At 38.4% G+C, this 18,875-nt stretch overlaps 1 protein-coding gene across 48 annotated transcripts in view; it reads right to left on the bottom strand.

The window, feature by feature from the left end:
* Window positions 1–18,875, bottom strand: part of ZBTB20 (zinc finger and BTB domain containing 20) — a 780,933-nt gene that overhangs the window by 176,406 nt on the left and 585,652 nt on the right. For 47 of the 48 annotated variants that reach the window (XR_008957295.1, XM_048215038.2, XM_048215024.2 and 44 more), the window contains one exon: window positions 4,649–4,688. The gene's annotated coding sequence lies outside the window, so the exon portion shown is untranslated. Of the gene's footprint in view, window positions 1–4,648; window positions 4,689–12,332; window positions 12,671–18,875 lie in introns of those variants that run through there. The other variant, XM_044382246.3, reaches the window with a different exon arrangement.

The following is an 18,875-nucleotide window of genomic DNA, read 5'->3' as shown; positions in this document are numbered from 1 at the left end:
AGTCAAAAGATTGAAAAAAAAATAGCCACTACTACCAAAGGAAAAAAATTAGAAGGAAGGGTCCTGAAAATGGTATCTGAGCAATGAAAGACAGTGAATATTTTAAAGATCACTGAATTTAATTTATTCAACCTACATGCATAAAAGTACAGGTGGGGACATTATTTATGCAGGTATATGCAAATCACTTTATAAAATAGGCAAAGCCCTTCTGCTTTTTATAAGTTGCCAAGGTGGTTCCTGATATTTTAAAAGCTATGCACCTTTAATGTAATTTCCTAAGAGTTGGAATCCCTCTCTTGGAATCACAGTCATTGTCAGAGCAAGTTTATTTTTTTTTCTTTCCTCTGGGACTTCTACAAGGCTCTCATAACCATCACAAAAAGGGTGGTTTCCACAGAGATATGACTAGAAAAATCACTTGGAAATCACTGAGGAGCAAGTCACAATGTTCAAAGCAGAGAACAGGGGCTTTGAAAACATGAACCCATCTGACCTCTTGAATTTAGTACAGTGAATTCCTGAGCTCTGAAACATGGGGCCCGGCTGTGCATGCCATATTGGTGCTATAAGACTGGCAGTAGGTTGGCTGTGGCATGGTCTATTTCAAACTCCTTCACAGTGCCCAGTGTTGCATGTTCCCAGATGACATTTGGTTGGCAGAAGCTGGGCTTCCAAAGCTGGCAGTCTGGAATGCAGCCCACTATGTTTTGACAAACACATAATTGACCATCTGATCACCAGCCTACAGTCTGCATTCAGGTCAGTGGGGGGACCTGGGCTTTCAATAGGTCCCTACTCCTCATCTTGTTCATCTTCTCAAACCTTTCTCCAGAAAGCAATATAGAGAAGACTTAAACACACCCACACATACCCTCCCCTTTACAAAAGAGAATATGGTCCATGAAATATAAGCTATTGAAAATATCCTTTAAATTGTCCTGGCAGCCCAAAGTGAACAAGAGAAAAGCACATTTATGGTGAACTCTAATTCAGAAAGAAGTAAGAGACATACTGAACTGTTGCAACACCAGTGGTATATACGTTGCCATTCAACTCAATGGCTTGGAACTTCTTAGAAAAAGACAGCATAGGGAGATGACAGAAAATTGGGTATTGCTTGACTTTAGGGGGATATTATTAAGAAATATTTCAATTTCATGTGAAATAAATGAAAAGCAGGACTTGGAAATGGCTTCTTCCTTACCTTCCTGATGGTCCCCCAAATCTACTGAGGAGTCACACCTCTCTGGAGACCTGCAGGCAGCAGCTCAGAATGAGGTCAGATTCAAATTCTGGTCCCCTGTAAAGCTCTTGTAAAGAGTGTTTTGGTCTGAAATTTGGCCCTACACAACACAGCAACCTTTCTCCTAGAAGGCAAGGATTGTGCACTAGGCCAAGATATGCTGGCATCACACAGATGTCAGTGTCTATGTCAACACAACCAGAGAGCGTCTCCTCTCCACTCCCACCCCCACTGCACAGTCCAAGCTCTTGGTTTTTACTTTTGACCTGGTGTCCCTTTTCTCAATCATTCATCTCTACATGGCCAGAGTGCTCCTTTTGTTCCTTTTCTAAAACATAAATCTGCCTAAAATTCTTCAAAGCCTCCTCAAACCTGCCACATCACATCCAAACTCCCTCGCGTGACTTCCAAGACGCTCCACAATCTACCTCCTACCTACTTTCCAGCCTCATCTCCCAGGCTCCCCTTTCAACCACCATGCTCCAGCCACGCAGAACTACTGTCCTCCAGAGCTGGCTGATGCTCGACACCTCCTGACTTTGAAAATATTCTTGCTTTTTTCATATTATGATCCCCTTTTCTTTCCCTTCCCCTACATTGACTCGGTAAATTTCAATACTTTCTGTAGACTTTTAGACCTAGCTTGCAGGTGGGCACTCCTTTCTTGTTCCTCTTGCTACATCTTGTTTATGCCTCCATTCCAGTGTCCATCACATCCTAAAGCCTTTATTTACTATTTATCACCCCTACCAGACTATGAGATTCTTAGCAACAGGGAGCATTTCTTATTTATCTTGGAGTTCCAGGAACCAAGCATAGTGACTAGCTTTCCGTAAATGTTTGTTGACTGAAAACCGAATAAAGAGCTGTGCATGATAATTAATCAAAACTAAGCCAAGCAGTAGCATTAGCTTCTACAAGCTAAGCATGGAGCCTATTAGCAATCTAATGAAGGCAGAAGATCGCAGCAGTAAGGCACTTTCTGACGGTTATCACGGGGTGAAAGGAAGAGTGAGGGATAGAGGATGTGATGGAGGAATGTCTTGTTAGCAGAGGATGTCACTGAGGCCATGAATTTTCAGCTTTTTCAATACTGAGTTTTCAATACTGAAAGGTATCGTTCTGAGAATGAATCTGAGCCTGAACTGTAGAGAGGTCTAATTTACAATAACTTGGTTTCTCAAACAGGCTAAGTCTGTGCTACCTGCTTTAAGGCAGTGTGGCAGGCTACAGTGGGCTCCTCTTTGTTTCTGCTAAAGAGTAATGGGATGGAAAACTCTTGGGGGGAACATCTGGAAGCTATTCAGTTCCCAGTGAAATCTGTGTCAAATCCAGGTTGGGACTTTGGACTAAATGCAGTGCCAGGGAGAGAAGGCAGAATTCTGCACCTGTCTGGAGAAGGCCATTGAAGAGGCACTAGGAGCTAGAAACACTGGGGAGATAATGTTCTGATCTGTTCCCAAGAAACTTTTCTTTCCCTTTGATAGGTATCTGGGGCACCACCCCTGGAGCCATCAGCTGTGTCTGTGGGGCACTTGAGGACAGCAGGACTGTCACAGGCCCTGTCACCCTTGAAACGAAAGTAGCCTCAGGATTTGGAACAACCCGAGCAAGCATGAAGGCTGGCCCGGGGGTGGGACAAGGTTAGTGGGCATAGGAATGGGCTGTCAGCCCATTACAGGTCATTCTCAGCCCTGTCTCTGGTTCAAAACTAGGATCTCTCTAGAAGCTGCCTGATTAATGGTTGATGTAGCATAGAATCAGTTTCACATTTTCCTATGAGCCAGAAACAGCCTTTCAATTATGTTTTTATCTCAAAGGTCTCCCCCTTGATTTCTAATCTGTGACACAGGTCTCCAGTCCCCTGTACTGCTTGTCTGAGGCTTGCCCTACAGTGCTGACGTCATAATAGCTGAGCCGTGCGGGCAGGAGTGCACTGTGCTGACTCATCCCCGGTGATGTGAGGATTAATGCCTTGTCTAACACGGAGCTATTATGTGAACTGTTTTTACACAAAAGAACTGTAACGAAAATGATTTGCCAGTCGGAGGACGAGAAATACGCAGTGCTAGGTAACTGAAGTAGGGACGCGGAAACGTAGAGTGGTAACCATAAGCATGCACACTGACACCCTCCAAAGCATTGACAGACCCGCGCTATCAACACAGAGAATACGGAATAACAAGACTTGTCAGGGGCAGGCAGGATCCACCCCTGCTGTATAAATGCATTACACACAGTCCCTGCCGTCTTTGGGGAGTTTCACCAATCTCCTTTCTCTGTCAAATGGCTGTCACTTTGGACTTTAGCCTTACGGTCCATCCTTTGGGGGATTCTGCTCCCCTGAATATATTTGCAACTAGCTTCTAGGAATGTTAGTGGAAGCCCCACACATGCAAGCGAACCAGGGGAACCCCCTTTCTGTGTAAATGATTACCACACAAGAAATACCTCAGACTGAGAAGTCGCTGAAGTAAGACATGTTGCGAGTAAGGGACAGCATCCACCAGAGAGCTCAAAGCAGCTGGGAAGATGCTGGTGATTATTTATCACAGAAGGTGACCGCCCCTACCTGTAGTATGTCTCGGGCGGTGTCTCATGCGGTGAGCCACTATGATTATTTGGGGTCATTGCTGCAGAATCTCTTACAAGCAGCCTGAGGTAAAACTTATCCAACCCGTTCCGTGCAGCCTGGTTTGGGCTTTAAACAACAAATATTCTCTCTTTTCATCTAAAATCAAGTTTTCCCTCTCTTTTTATTCTCCCTTTTCACATGACTTCCCATCTTTTCTAAAAAAGGACAGTACCTTCTAGAAACCTCTTGGCACACATAATCCCGGATTTCTCTCTTTCTCCCTCTTTTTTTTTTTTTTCCTGGACTTGCGATGACAGACAAAATTTTATCCTAAGTGGATCAAGCCTTATAGTCCACGCTCGTACTTCTTGAGTAAAAGGGTATTGGAAATTTTGTCCATAAATGAAAGCTCTGACCCAGAAGTTGAAATTAAAAACTATTGGACCTAGAGATGGGTGTGTAACTGAAGAATAAATAATTGCCCATTGACTGACTGTGGAGCAGAAGCCCGACTGTTGCGGGTGTCCGGCTGAAGAACGTAAGCTCTACTGGAGAGGAGCAGTGACTCCCGCAAACAGCAGCTGCGGCTGAGTAAACGGCGGTCTTTATAGGAGTCCAGTGCCTGAGGCCCCGCTCTTCTCAGGCCCCCTCATGGATGGCAACGACTACCACCACCACCAACACTGATTCCAAACCCAAAGGAAGCTAAGATGTAGCAAAGAAGTACTGGAAACCACAACAAAGTCAACGAGAAAACATGCCAACAAAGATCCAAATTTCCCAAATACGACGCCTTCTTGAAAAGTAAAGAAACCACTCTTACTTACATAAAGAGAAGGGTCAGGCCACAGACTGATGGTCACGGAACTGAAAAACAAAAACAAGGAATTAAAAATAAACCCAGTGATACTATAGGGAGAAGGAAAACCAATCTAAGGTATAGACAGAACTGTTTGCTCCTGAGGATGGGCAGTAGGGGCCTGTTTTATTACCTGTAGCCTGAGGGGAAAAAAAGAGATCAGTCCCATAAAATTTTCCAAAGGTGCGACTCCTGCTATATGACCAACACAGTATTTCCAGGCACAAGGAGTGCCAACCTCTTTCTTTGTTAACGTCATTCTGATCCGAATGGTATAGGTATTTTCTAGAGCTGTGCTCTTTAATACAATAGCCACTATCTATACTTATCTATTTCAATTAGTTAAACTTGAATAAAAAAACAGGAACGTTCAGTTCCTTAGTCACACTAGCCACATTTCAAGGGCTCAAGAGCCACCTGCAGCTGGTGGCCGCCTTAGAGGTAGAACATTCCCTATCACTGCATAGACATCTACTGGGCAGCATTGACCAGAACAGGTCAAGGCTCTACTGTGTAGTACAGGGCAAATTTTAACTAATTTTGACAAAGATGAATAAAACTCTGATAAACTTTGGCTCTTCTAAGGGTAAATTCAGTATGTTTAACGCCCAGAAGATCCTCTGGACAGCCGTAACACCCACATGCATCATCGCCCCTCAGCTGACAACCTGACGCGAGGCAGCCTCGTGTTGGCTTGGTGCAGACTGAGGACCATATACCGCTTTCTCTGCCCCTTGTCTCCAGCCTAGGAGTGTCCCCTCTGACAAAATGATTTCAAAGGAAAACATCTGTCTCCCAAAACACATCTCTAACGATGAAAACCTCAGGTTTGTGGGGAGTTGATCTTAACAGTTTCTCCTGTATTTCAACTCAGGTAATTCTCCTTTGTAATCCTCAACTCACAAGCCAAATGAGCTATGATGTCACTGGCCTGCTCACCACTGTTTTGACAGCTTCTCTTACAGAAAAATAAAACTGAAGTAGCAGAAGAGCCGTGAGAGATTAATAAACCAAATGGGGACACTGAAAGAACAAAGCATGTCTCTCTACCCACACCCCACTCAAATATATCAAGGACTATTAATATATGCTGATCGAATTCTTGCCTCTCTGACACCATGATTTTAACTGCTTCATAGGAGGCCTCCAGAAGTGTGCAAAACAAATCCTACTAAAAGAGATCAAGTGGAGGGATCTGATTATATAACTTAGCATAGAATAAGCCTAAAGCAAACACAAACAAACCCGTCGATTAAAGAGATTTCACTTCTCAACAAGTTTTCTAGACAAGCGCACATTCATAGAGGTTCCTCCAAAGGAAGAGTTTCCTCTTCATGGCACGTGTAAGTGTGAGGGATGGTGTTCCCCCCCTTGAACAATAAGAGTTAAGATGAAAATCTGCAGCCTGGATCATAATGTATGCTAACGCAAGAGAAGCTGGAAGCTTTCAAGTTATTTCACAAAATTGATGAGTTTAATGAAAACTTTAAGCAAGATAATGAGATTATGTATGATTCATTGGAAGTACACACAAACTTGAAATATAAAGATTGACTAGTCTTCAAAGACTTTAAAGTTCTAAGTTTTGCTACGTTCTAGTCCCTTCTACAAGCCAGGATCCTAGACCACTGCACCAGTCTATTTTTTAAATCTCCTTCTTTCCTCCCTCCCTGCTCCCTCCCTTCTTTTTTTCCCTCCTAACTTTTTTGAGCTTGCTTTTCCCCCCAAACTTCGGGAGAAAGGAGAAAAATGTGATTAGTGGTTATCTATGAAATATGCTCACTTATCATTTCTCTGTTGCACGTTATAAACCCAATAACTCTCAATAAGACATTATGCTTTTTAAAAACTATACCTAGCATTTGTGTTCTTATATCTGAGCACATAACTTTCCATTTCAAATTTTAAGGAGCATTTATTCATAAAAGTTAATCAGTCAAAGTTAAATTCTTGATGTGATCAAAAGAGATCAATGTAAATTGTACCCAGATTGACTAATACACGCAAGGTCTGGAATGAAGAAGAAATATCCTTCCCCGATGTCAAGTGACACACAGGCTGTCAATGACAGGAATCCAAGATAGGGAGAAAAATCACAGTGTGTATGTCACAGTCTAAGACAAATTAAAGCCAAGTTAAATTGAAGATTTTATTGGATATAATTGTCGTCCTTATATATTAATGAAAAACAATAATACCTATCCCAAATGTAATACTAAGGCTAAAAATTTAATCTCAGAGTTCTTATACAATTTATAAATGTTCATAAACGTCAAAAGGCCCCTACTTCTTGATTGAATTACAATCTGCAATTTTGAGAATATGTATTAATCTACATAGGTTTATTCCTGTTCAGTTCAAATTGTTATTTTATTGATATGTGTGCTCTTTCCGCCTAAGTGATATTCACCTTATATGTCTGTAAGTTGTTTTCATCTGAAATGCAAAGAATTATCTACGATAGTTTTGCATATGATGAAAAACATTTGCATTAAGCATTCTAGGCTCAAAGCATAAATACCTAGCAAAGAATATATAACTGTAAAGCCCAAAAGAATCAGGACCTTAAAACATGGCAGGGGAAGCAAGAGTAGAAGGGGGAAAAGGGGTGGTTTATGGTGAAGTCTAATTGTGTTCTGTGATTTCCCAGTAGAAATTATTGTATAGTGTCAACCTCTAAAGAACTAAACGTGTTATTAATTAAATGTATTATTAATAAAGATTAGTCAATTCTGATTTCAGTTTATGTAATGTTCAAGGGCAATGGTTTCCAACATTTTGAGGTGATACGGATCCCTATGAGAATCCCTCCCCCAAAAAACTCCTTAAAAACACCAAGTTTCAAGAATCTTCCAGACTCCATGAAGGTCATTCATGAATTCCAGTTTAGCCACCCTTAGCCTAGGGGAGAGGGGAGAAAATGCCCGTGTGATCCCACTGCTTATCAGCTCCAGGAAGCTGAACAAGTCCCTGTAAGCTGGAGCCAGGAGCAAACAAAACATATAGGAAATAGAGCTCTACATGGACACGTGTGGCTAGTGACACACAGACTCCTCTAAAGGCCTCCCAGACTCTGGTTTACCTAGTTCTTTACAATTTCTTTTTTTAAAAAAGTCCACAGAGGCTTAGGAACAGTGACGTAGAGGAGTAGTGAGCAGAGAAACGAGAGGAGTCGCTATTTAGTCAGCACCTTCTGTGGCTGCAGGCATCCTGCTCAGTAAATGCTTCTCCAATTTGAAGGTGGGCATACCCAGGGATGTGGAGCAACGTAACAGGAGCGCACCAGGCCACGGAATAAATCATAAAGATATGGCTGTCTTCTTGGAGAGTCAGTTGTCCTTGTGGCTAAGTAGTTTAAACTCTTATTTGTGCATACGTTTATTTATCTGATAACTATTTCTTGGATGTTACAGAAGAAATAAAACAGCCCCTGTTCTTGTCCTTGTGGAACTTCTGGTTCAGTGAAACAAATAAGAACATGTTGAGGAGGTGAATGCAAAATATGCATGTATCTGCAGGATGAACGCTGAGACCTCTGAAAAGTCTCACGTGTGGCAGACTGCTTCCGGCAACGGCCCGCACCCTGAGGACTGACTGGATCACTCACTCTAACCTGAGGATCACCTATGCAGAAGAGTTTGAAAAGCGTCATTAGCACTAGATTATTTCACCCTGACTAGAAGAGCAAATACTGTTAACTCCAATTTACTACAGAACCAGGGAGATTTGAGAAATTAGGAAACTTACCCCAAATCCCACAGCTGTTGGGATCTGAATAAGTTTGTACCATTCCAAAGTCTACATATTTTTAACCACTAAATTACACTACATCTAGGTATTTCCCATTTTATGTTTCCCCTTGAAATCTGGGCTCATTCAGGATTTTGTAGGCTAGTTTAAGCTTCTCCTTTGGAAGGAGACAGGTTTGGCTTGATTTGTATTCTAAATATTTCACAGTGGTAAGGGAAAGCTATTATTATACCCATTTTATGGTGCGGAAGCTGAGCCACTTGCCAGCTGAGGTATCTGGCTGGGTTAAAAACGGAATCGGGTTGTCAGTCTTTCATTCCTCTCCACTGACTGAAGCCTAGGCAGCAGTACTGTCCAAAGGCTTTTCTGTACATGGGATTCACACTGGCGGAGAGAGTGAGAGAAACTTTGCAAAGGGAAAATAATAGCGCAATACAAAAATGGAAAATAAGTAATCATAACTCACTCACAAAAATTGGTTACTTTTAGCACTGTGAATAGAAAAGAGAGAGCTTATTCATCACAAATGAATCAGAAAATTAGAATGTGTCACAGCATTGATGATAGGGCTGAGGAATTCAGATGAACTGAAGCTCAACACCTATCCTTCTATCTGAAGAGGGTAAACGGTGTGACAACAGGGCAGAAATGACCTCTTACATGTGCCTTTAATCTTTCCAATCTTTTCAACCCTCTCTCTAGAAGTTAGGTGGGTTTGTATCTTTGTTTTCTATGGGTAGAGATAACATTTTAACATCCTTTTAATGTTCTAGAAGTATTGTGTTAATTAATTCTTATGTGGGAGTCATTCCAAATAGTAGGATGAAGATTTTTACCTTATTGATTTTTCTAATACCTTTCTGGCTTCCGTGTTTTCAAAGGCTGAGGCACTATTGGATTTTTAGATTCATATGTCTCTCAGAATAAGTGCCAGCTTCATAGGTTCCTGTCAATTGATATTCCATCTTCTCTATGGATACATGATTTCCTTTATCTGACAGATTCAAGAAATTTTATGCTAGATTTAATGACATTTCATGCGCCCTGAATTCAGAGGTTTTTAATTCTCTATTTTCGATCTGGCAAAAGGTTTACAAGTCAAAGTCAGATGGAAGGGTTATTCGGATGTGCATACAGAGCATGTGCAATCTCCCACTAGCTAGATTTTGGGGTCTCCTGAAGACAAGTCTCTTGAAGTATTTTCATTCCTCTTGGTCAGTCTTAAGAAGGCTATAAATGCCACAAATCATTCATATCTTAGGGTCTGCTTTTCAAGACCACCCATTTTTTTGGATCCACCTTGAGGAGAGTGATAAGGAAATCAATGATGCCTTACCTCTCCTTAATATGCTATGTTCAATCTGAAAAATGTCTACCTTAAAAAATTTAGATGATGAAATAATGATCAATAAAAAGAGAGAATTCAAAAGCGAAAGTTCAGCATTTAGGTCTAGGACTGTTTCTAGGTCTGAGACATTGCTAAGACAACTTGACACTCCACCCCACCCCATACAAATCCTCCCGAGTCTTCCTGATTCTTACAGGTATAGGACCTGAAAGATAAGAATGAAATAAAAGCTGGAGAGCTGGGCGGGTGGCAGGGCAGGGCAGGAGATAGTGTCAGGCACTGAATTTGTTTAATACGTTCAGGATGATTTCTTACAGCTCCTGAATTAGATCTAACTCTGTTATGAAGACAGTTAAGAGCTCTCTACAATCTGATCCCAAACAACTTTTCCTTCTATATCCCAAACTCCTGAAACTGTAGCTTCATGGGTTTCAAACAGATTGGTATACCAGGACCTTTTACTATAGTACACTGATATCCTTTAGGGGATGCTAAAAAGGTCTGGCATTGTTATCATGTGGTCCAATCAATTAGAAATACCTGGTCATAATGTTGCTCACAGACCACCATTAATGCCATTTAGCAAAAAGGTTGTGTCTGTTATAAGGGAAACTCATCCTGAGATTCCTCAGTGTGTAAACACAGAAAGTGACATGTTAGTGGTACAGAGGGCTTTGGAATAAATACGGGCACAGCAGGAGAAAGAAAGATCCAGATCAGTGTGAACAGAAGGCTGTCTTTACTCAAATGGTTCCCTCAAATGTTTTTTTCTTTTTAATTCAAAGGGAAAAATCATGACATAAAATTTATACCAAAGGATATAAATTAAGCAGGTACTTATACCCAGTGATCTGTTAGATACTAAACCAAGAACACAGCATGGGCACAGTATGTGTTTTAAAGACTTGGAAAGAGCTTTCCACAGTATAGATTGAAAAATGTTACTTTTGTCCTTGTCACCATCAACTATTTGCTTAAGAGAATCCAAGATCTTTCACAATCTGGCCCCAATCCACCTCTCTTGGTGTTTGTTTGTTTGTTTGTTTGTTTCTTTGTTTCGGGCTTCTCTCCCCACCCCCAGCACCGCTTCCTTATATTCTGTGACAGGCTATTGGCTCCTCCCTGAACATGCCTAGGACATCTTTGTCTTTGAGTCTTTGCTAACAGTTCACACTTGAATCTCCCAAGCCTAGCATAGTGTCCTAAACACAGCATGACACTCCAACATTTGTTGAATAAATGCTGTCTGTCTATTTTAGGAGACAAAGATGATAGAAAAAAGTTGTTAAATCAGTAAATAAATAGCACAAGAGAGAGGTCAAGGAAAAGTTAATTTTAGTGCGTTTTAGGAGTGGGGGCAAGATGAGCTTTAAGATTAGGAAAACTGATGCTCTTTATTCTTGGGTCTAGCCAATGCTATGAGTCAGTTACTTTTTTGGGAACAAGTTTCAACCTCAAGGTTAAATGAACACAAACGCTCTGTCCATCAGCATATAATGAAAAAGCTGTGGCTATTTCCACATCAGCACAGAGAAATTAAAATATGCAGTGTCTTTCTCAGAGGCATCATATATGACAGAACTTTTTAAAATAGTCCCCTTTGCCACTCTCATACAGAAAGAGCTATAAAAATAAAAGTAAATGTTTAAAAAAACACTGAGATAATTTTGCTTCAGAATGAAAAAGTTGAGGTATATTTTCATGGTTTTCTGACTGTAAGAGTTGTTATAAAGAAGATAATGATCGACATTTTTGTCCTAGGGCATAACGATATTAAACTGTCCAGTGAAGAATTTAAGTTAAGACTTAAAGATGAACATCCTAAATGTGCAAGTGGTAAATAATCAAATAGATTGCTAAGAGCAGTTATGAAATTTCTATCTTCATGGCTATTTAAAAATAGGAAAGATCTTCATCTATTTTGGATGGAATAAATGCAGCTCTGCCTCCAGTCAGGAGATGCATTCAATAACTTCTCTCATCGTGATTAGCTCTTTATGACTACAAAATCCTATAACATGTTGATCCTAAAAATTGTACAGAATCACAACACAGTTGAGTAAAATACATTCTACAGTTTGAAGAGGATTAGGCAACACAAAAAAAAAAAATCTGTAAGTTACTAAATTCAAAATCGGATCTATAATGTTTACGTCTCAATTCAATTTGCCAAGTGTATATGTCACAAATAGAATTGAGGAAAAATGTACTTGAACGTACTGTAGTTTAAACATATGATTAGCTAGAGTAAAACATTCTAACAATTAATTCTTTCATGTCTAAGAAATTTAGCTGAATATTTAATAAACCTGGTATGAATATGCATATAAACCCAATCTCCAATTTAAAGAAAGTTAGAAAAGACCAGAAAAATAATATAAGAACTCACTATTATTATTCCCAGGACAATCTTCAAAGACATCAGGAGAACCAGTGAACAAGCCCTTTTAAATGACCAACATGGGCCCCATATGATTAAGAATGTAAATCTAATAACAGACTTAGAGAAAGCTCTCACAGGGATGGCAAGTTACTGGCTTTCTTGTCTATTTACCTTGCAGTTTTGGAGCTCAGCAGTAGTGTCCATTACATACAGCACACAGGGTTAGATGAAGAGTTCCAACGACCTTGTCTGAACCAACTTCATTTAAAGCAGTTTGCTACATTTCTTAAATAGAAGATGAGCCTATTCTATCTATGGCCCACATTTGGACTGGATCACTGAACTATTGCCCAACTCTTATAAGCAAAGCACTAACATGTACCAATCAACAGGCAGCCCATAGCAGAGACATCAGGAAGGTCAAAATACACACACATAAGAAATTGGCAGTACATTATAGAAGAAAGCTATTTCTAAAGATGGACTTTGGCTACTAAAGCCTTTGAGTGTTATTCAACCTTTGTTAGGAAAAAAATCAGTCCAAATGTAACTTGTAATAATCTGGTTAAAAAAAAAAGATTGGGAGAAAGAAATATAGTTTTATTTTGCAACACATTATTTTCATAACAACATGAATCAAAGAGATAAACTATGCCAATTTCTTCATAGCTAACTCATTATAGGATATTGTTCTAATCTTCACTAATGACTTTTTATGAGGTTAGTTATGCTGTGATCAGAACTTGGAAGAATAGAGGCCTAAGACCTTTCAAAAGAAATGTTTCAAAAATGTTTCAAAAAATGTTTCAAAAGAAACATTTTTGTTGTTGTTGTTGTTCAGTATCACTACCAAAAAAAAAAAAAAAAAAAAGCATTAAGCTGACTTTGACAACCTAACTAGGCTAATGGTTGCTTCATGTAGTCGTTGCTTATGCTGTTTTAAATGACAGGAATGAACTGAACAGCCAAGGTGTCAAGCTAACCATCAACTTGAATTTTGAAAAGTTACGGTACAATAAGCATTAACATCAGTTGTTAGAATTCATAAAACTTACACCAAAACTTATGGACACAGCAAAAGCAGTTCTGTTAGAAAAGTTCACAGTGATAAATGCCTACCTCAAGAAATAAGAAAAATCTCAAACAAGAAAAATCTCAAATAAATGACCTAACTTTAAGGGACTAGAAAAAGAACAAACAGAGCCTCAAGTTAGTAGAAGAAAGGAAATAGCAAAGATCAAAACAGAAATAAATGAAATAGAGACAAAAAGAAAACATAGAAAAGATCAATACAACCAAGAGCTGGTTCTTTGAAAAGATAAACAAAGTTGACAATCTTTACTTAGATTCACTAAGAAAAAAGAGAGAGGGCTCAAATAAAATCAGAAAGGAAAGAGGAGACAGTAAAACTGATACCACAGAAATACAAAGGACCTAGGTGGCTACTATGAACACTTATATGCCAACAAGTTGGACAACCTAGAAAAAATGGATAAATTTCTGGAAATATACAACCTGAATCATGAAGAAATAGAAAATCCAAACAGACCAATTACTAGTAAGGAGATTAAATCAGTAATTTAAAAACTCCCTACAAACAAAAGTCCACAACCAAACAGTATCACTGGTGAATTCTACCAAACATTCAAAGAAAAATTAATACTGGTTCTTCTCAAACTCTTTCAAAAAATAGAAAAGGAGGGAACATTTCAAAACTCATTTTATGAGGCCAACATTACCCTGATATCAAAACCAGACAAAGATACCACAAGAAAAGAAAATTACAGGCCAATATACCTGATGAACATAGACTAAAAATTCCTCAACAAAATGTTAGCAAACCTAATTCAACAATATATTAAAAGGTTCATTCACCATAACCAGGTAGGATTTATTTCAGGGATGCAAGGATGGTTCAATATCTGCAAATCAATCAGTGTGATACACCATATTAACAAAATAAAGGATAAAAATTGTATGATCATCTCAATAGATGCAGCTGAAAGCTTTTCTTCTAGAATGAGGAACAAAACAAGGATGTGACACTTTTATTCAACATAGTATTGGAAATTCTAGCCAGAGCAATCAGTCAAGAAAAAGAAATAAAAGGCAACTATATTGGAGAAGAAGAAGTAAAACTGTCACTATTTGCAGATGACATGATACTATACATAGAAAATCCTAAAGACTCCACTAGAAAACAAAACAAAAAAACTATTAGAACTAATAGTGAATTCAGTAAAGTTGCAGGATATAAAATCAGTACACAGAAATCAGTTGCATTTCTATACACTAAAAACAAACTATCAGAGAAAGTAAGGAAACAATCCCATTTATAGTTGCATTAAAAAGAATAAAACACCCAGGAATAAATTTAACCAAGAAAGTGAAAGACCTGTACACTGAAAACCAAAAGATATTGATGAAAGAAATTGAAGACACAAATAATGGTAAGATATTCTGTGCTTGTGGATTATAATAATTAATATTGTTAAAATGTCCATACTACCCAAAGCAATCTACAGATTCAATGCAATCTCATAAAATCTGCAATGGAATTTTTCACAGAAATAGAAGAAAGACTTCTGAAATTTGTATGGAAATATGAAGACTCCCAACAACCAAAGAAATCTGGAGAAAGAAGAACAAAGTCGGAGGCATCAAGGTTCTTGATTTCAAACTCTATTACAAAGCTATAATAATCAAAACAGTATGGTATTGGCATTAAAAGAGACAAATAGATTAACAGAACAGAATAGAGAGCCCAGAAATAAACTCACCCACATATGGTCAATTAATTTATGACAAAGGAGCCAAGAATATGCAATGGGGAAAGGACAGTCACTTCAATAGATGGTGTTGGGCAAACTGGATAGCCACACACAACAGAATGAAGCTAGACTACTATCTTATACCATATACAAAAATTAATTCAAAATAGACTAAAGACTTGAATTTAGAAGAAAACATAGGTGGTAAGCTCCTTGACATTGGTCTTGGCGATGACTTTTTGAATTTGATACCGAAAGCAAAGGCAACAGAAGCTAAAATAAACAAGTGGGACTATGTCAAACTAAAAATACTCTGCACAGCAAAGAAAACCATCAAGAAAATGAAAAGGCAACTTACTGAATGGCAGAAAATATTTGCCAATTATATATCCGATCTGATAAGGGGTTGATATCCAAAATATATAAAGAACTAATATAATTTAATAGTAAAGAAATCTGATTTAAAAAATGGGCAGAGGATTTGAACAGACATTTATCTTTTTCTCTTTTTTAAAAGATATTATTTATTTGAGAGAGAGGAGGAGAGAGTGTGTGTGCACAGGTGTAGGCGTGAGGGGGAGGGGCAGAGGGGGACTGAAAGAATCTCAAGGGGACTTCATGCTGAGCGCAGGACCCAACACGGGGCTCAATCTCATGACTCTGAGATCATGACCTGAGCTGAAACCAAGAGTCAGACACTTAACCAACTGAGCCACCCAGGCTCCCCGAATAGACATTTTTTTCTAAAGAAGACATGCAGATGGCCAATAGGATACAAAGAAATGATGCTCAATGTCACTAATCATCAAGAAAATGCAAATCAAAACCACAATTAAATATCACCTCACATCTGTTAGAATGGTAATTTATCAAAATGATAAGAAATAAGTGTTGGCATAGATGTGGGGAAAAGGGAACCATTGTGCACTGTTGGTGGGAATGCAAATTAGAATAGTCATTATGGAAACTAGCATGAAGTTTCCTCAAAAAATTAAAAATAGGACTACTATATGATCAGCAATTCTACTTCTGGGTATTTATCTGAAGAAAATGAAAATACTAACTCAAAAATATATATGTATGCCCAAGTTCAATGCAGTATTTTTTTACAACAGCCAAGATATGAAAACAACCTGAGTGTCCATCAGTGGATGAATGAATAAAGAAGATGTGGTATATTTTCACAATGGAATATTATTCAGTCATCTCAAAAATTGACATTTGTGACAACATAGATGAACCTTGAGGGCTTTATGCTAAGTGAAATAAAACAAATAAGAAAAGGACAAATACCGTATGATCTCACTTACATGTGGTATTCAAAAAACAAAAAACAAAAACAAAACAAAAATCAAGCTCATAAATACAAAGAACAGATTGGTGATTGCCAGAGGGCAAAATGGGTGCAGGTAGTCAAAAGGTACACTGTTCCATTTATACAATAAATAAGTGATAGGGATATAATGAATAGCATGGTAACTATAGTTAATCATACTCTACTGAATATTTGGAAGTTGCTAAGAGAGTAAATCTTAAAAGTTCTTATCTTAAAAAAAAATTTGTAACTACACATGGTGACAGGTGTTAACTAAACTTGTGGTGATCATTTTGCAATATATATATATATATATATATATATATATATATATATATATATATATATATACACAAACATTGAATCACCATGTTGTATACCTGAAACCAATATATTATTCTAATATAATGTATGTCAATTAATCCTCAATAAAAGAAAAAGAATTCATAGAATTTACTCATGGCCTGTCTCCCTCCATCTCTTCTTATTTCCACATCCATATTTTCACCTCTACATGCCTATCATATCAGGCAGTTGAAGAAAAAGAAATAAATGTGACTGGGACTGCCTCTGTGGGGACACTCTCAGTCAGCTGTCTTCCAGAAGTCCAACTTGCTCTCGGTTATCTGAAAAATCTATTTATTTAATTCAATACTTCCTCTCCAGGGAATCTGCATTTTCTTAACTGTCTTTACAAGATCTAGATTCAGGTTTTTCCACAGGCCATGGAGGAAGTATGGCAATTATGTTTGTATGTGGTGGTGGTGGTGGTGGTCGTGGTGGATTCTGCTTTAGACTTTTCAAATTTTTCAATTTTACTGCTTCTCCAACTCAAGAAGCAAATGTTGCTTATACTTTAAATGCAAGTAAAGATATATACATACGTGTGCACGAACCACATATATTTATTTTTCTCTCAAAAGTTATAATACATATTTGGGGATTTTTCTGTCCATACACTCCATGAATGGTTGTTCCTACTGATGTTAGAGTGGTTTAGGCAGAAGCAGAAGAAAACAGGACTGTTTTGCACTGACACTTCACTAGCATATTCTTCAGCAGTGATCTCCTCACAGTAATCTCCACTGGCTTCCGGCCCTTGGTTAGCATAGGCTCAAGGAGTCTTTTTTACAATCTCTCTCTTCCCTAGAAAACCCTGCCTGTGAAATTTCCTTATAAATACCTAAATTCTCAGATTTACCTATTAACGATCTAGGCACCGAGGATGTTTCCTGCCTGCTCTTTCACCTCCTACTTCAGGAAGGACTTAAGACTGTAAATAAGCTAGTAGGGATCCTCTAGGCCATGGTGGAGCTGATCTCAGTAGCCAGGGAACCTGTGGCAGTCTGTGAAATACAATCAGGAAAACAGAAAGGATTCGCCCATACTTTCAGGAAGAAAGTATGTTGTTTCCAAGATGAGACCCAGAAAATAAGGCATATCAAAGAAAGCGAGCAAGATAATACGATTTTAAAGAGTCCAGCAGAGGTCAATTGCAAAAAGTACAGATTTGCCAAGATTTTCTCAACTGCAGCTTCATTTGCAGTGCCCAACAGTGGCCTACACCAGACACTTTGAGGGAAGTCCATTCTTTTTTGACCAGTGAAGCCTTAAATACTCGTTGTGCAAAAGGGTTTCTTTCGTGTCTCCAAAAGCAATCAATTTGTGCCCCCAGAGTCTGAGGGTTCATAGCTTTCTTTTAATTTTACAAGTCTGCACGTGCATGGTTCCTCCTGCATGATTTGGTCCTGAGGAAGTGACCCACCCACAACTCCACAGAGCTAATTAACCCCATACTGAGTGGTTTTTTCCCCTCATTTCACACATCCACTCAATGCTTTAAATGACCCAGCAGTAGCATGATCAGATGATTTTTTTTTTCTTCTCAGTGAGGAAAGCACAGTAATGGGAGAGCTAGGATATATCTGCTGTAATTCAAAACGGCAGTGTAACCCAAAAGTACTACCAAATAACATTTTATCAGAGGGTGCAGAAATGCTCAAAAATGCTTGAATTAAACACTTTCATGTTACTCATTCAATGTACTGAGGTTTCTATTTTAAATAACAAATAATATATAGTAAATACTGAGGTAGAGAAGTTTGATCTATAGCCACAATTTTTTTTAACATCTCATTTTACTAGAAAAGATAAAAAAGATCCAGCCTCCCTCCTTGTCTTTAACAGCTTCAAGAAAAGGGCCAATGAGAAGAATGATACAACCATCTTTTTTTTTTTTTCACTTTAAGGAATAGGCTCAGGTTTTTCCAGATTTATTTTTGCCTAAGTGAATGCCTTGAAAACTCCAATATGATCACTGGTTTCTAACTTTTCAAAAAAGAAAAAAGTGAACATGATGGTGGTGGGTGATTTAATGGAATCAGCTTGTCAATGTGATGAAACTGAAAACGCTTTTACAGAATATGTCCACATGCTAAAATAAAAAAAAGTCTTTAACATAATGTATATAGCGTAGAGTTTTTGTCATGGCAAAAGATAGGAGTATCATTAATTTAGACAGTAAATGTAAGGTTCTGCTAGAGACCCTCATGGATAAATCTCGGAAATACTTCTTGGGCAGACAAATGGAGCCAGACAAGTCCCAGTTCTTTTAGAAGCTATCGAAAG

This window comes from Ursus arctos, unplaced genomic scaffold, assembly GCF_023065955.2.
Source record: "Ursus arctos isolate Adak ecotype North America unplaced genomic scaffold, UrsArc2.0 scaffold_4, whole genome shotgun sequence".
NCBI classification, from domain to species: Eukaryota; Metazoa; Chordata; class Mammalia; order Carnivora; family Ursidae; genus Ursus; species Ursus arctos.
This window is presented reverse-complemented; position numbering and strand designations above follow the sequence as displayed.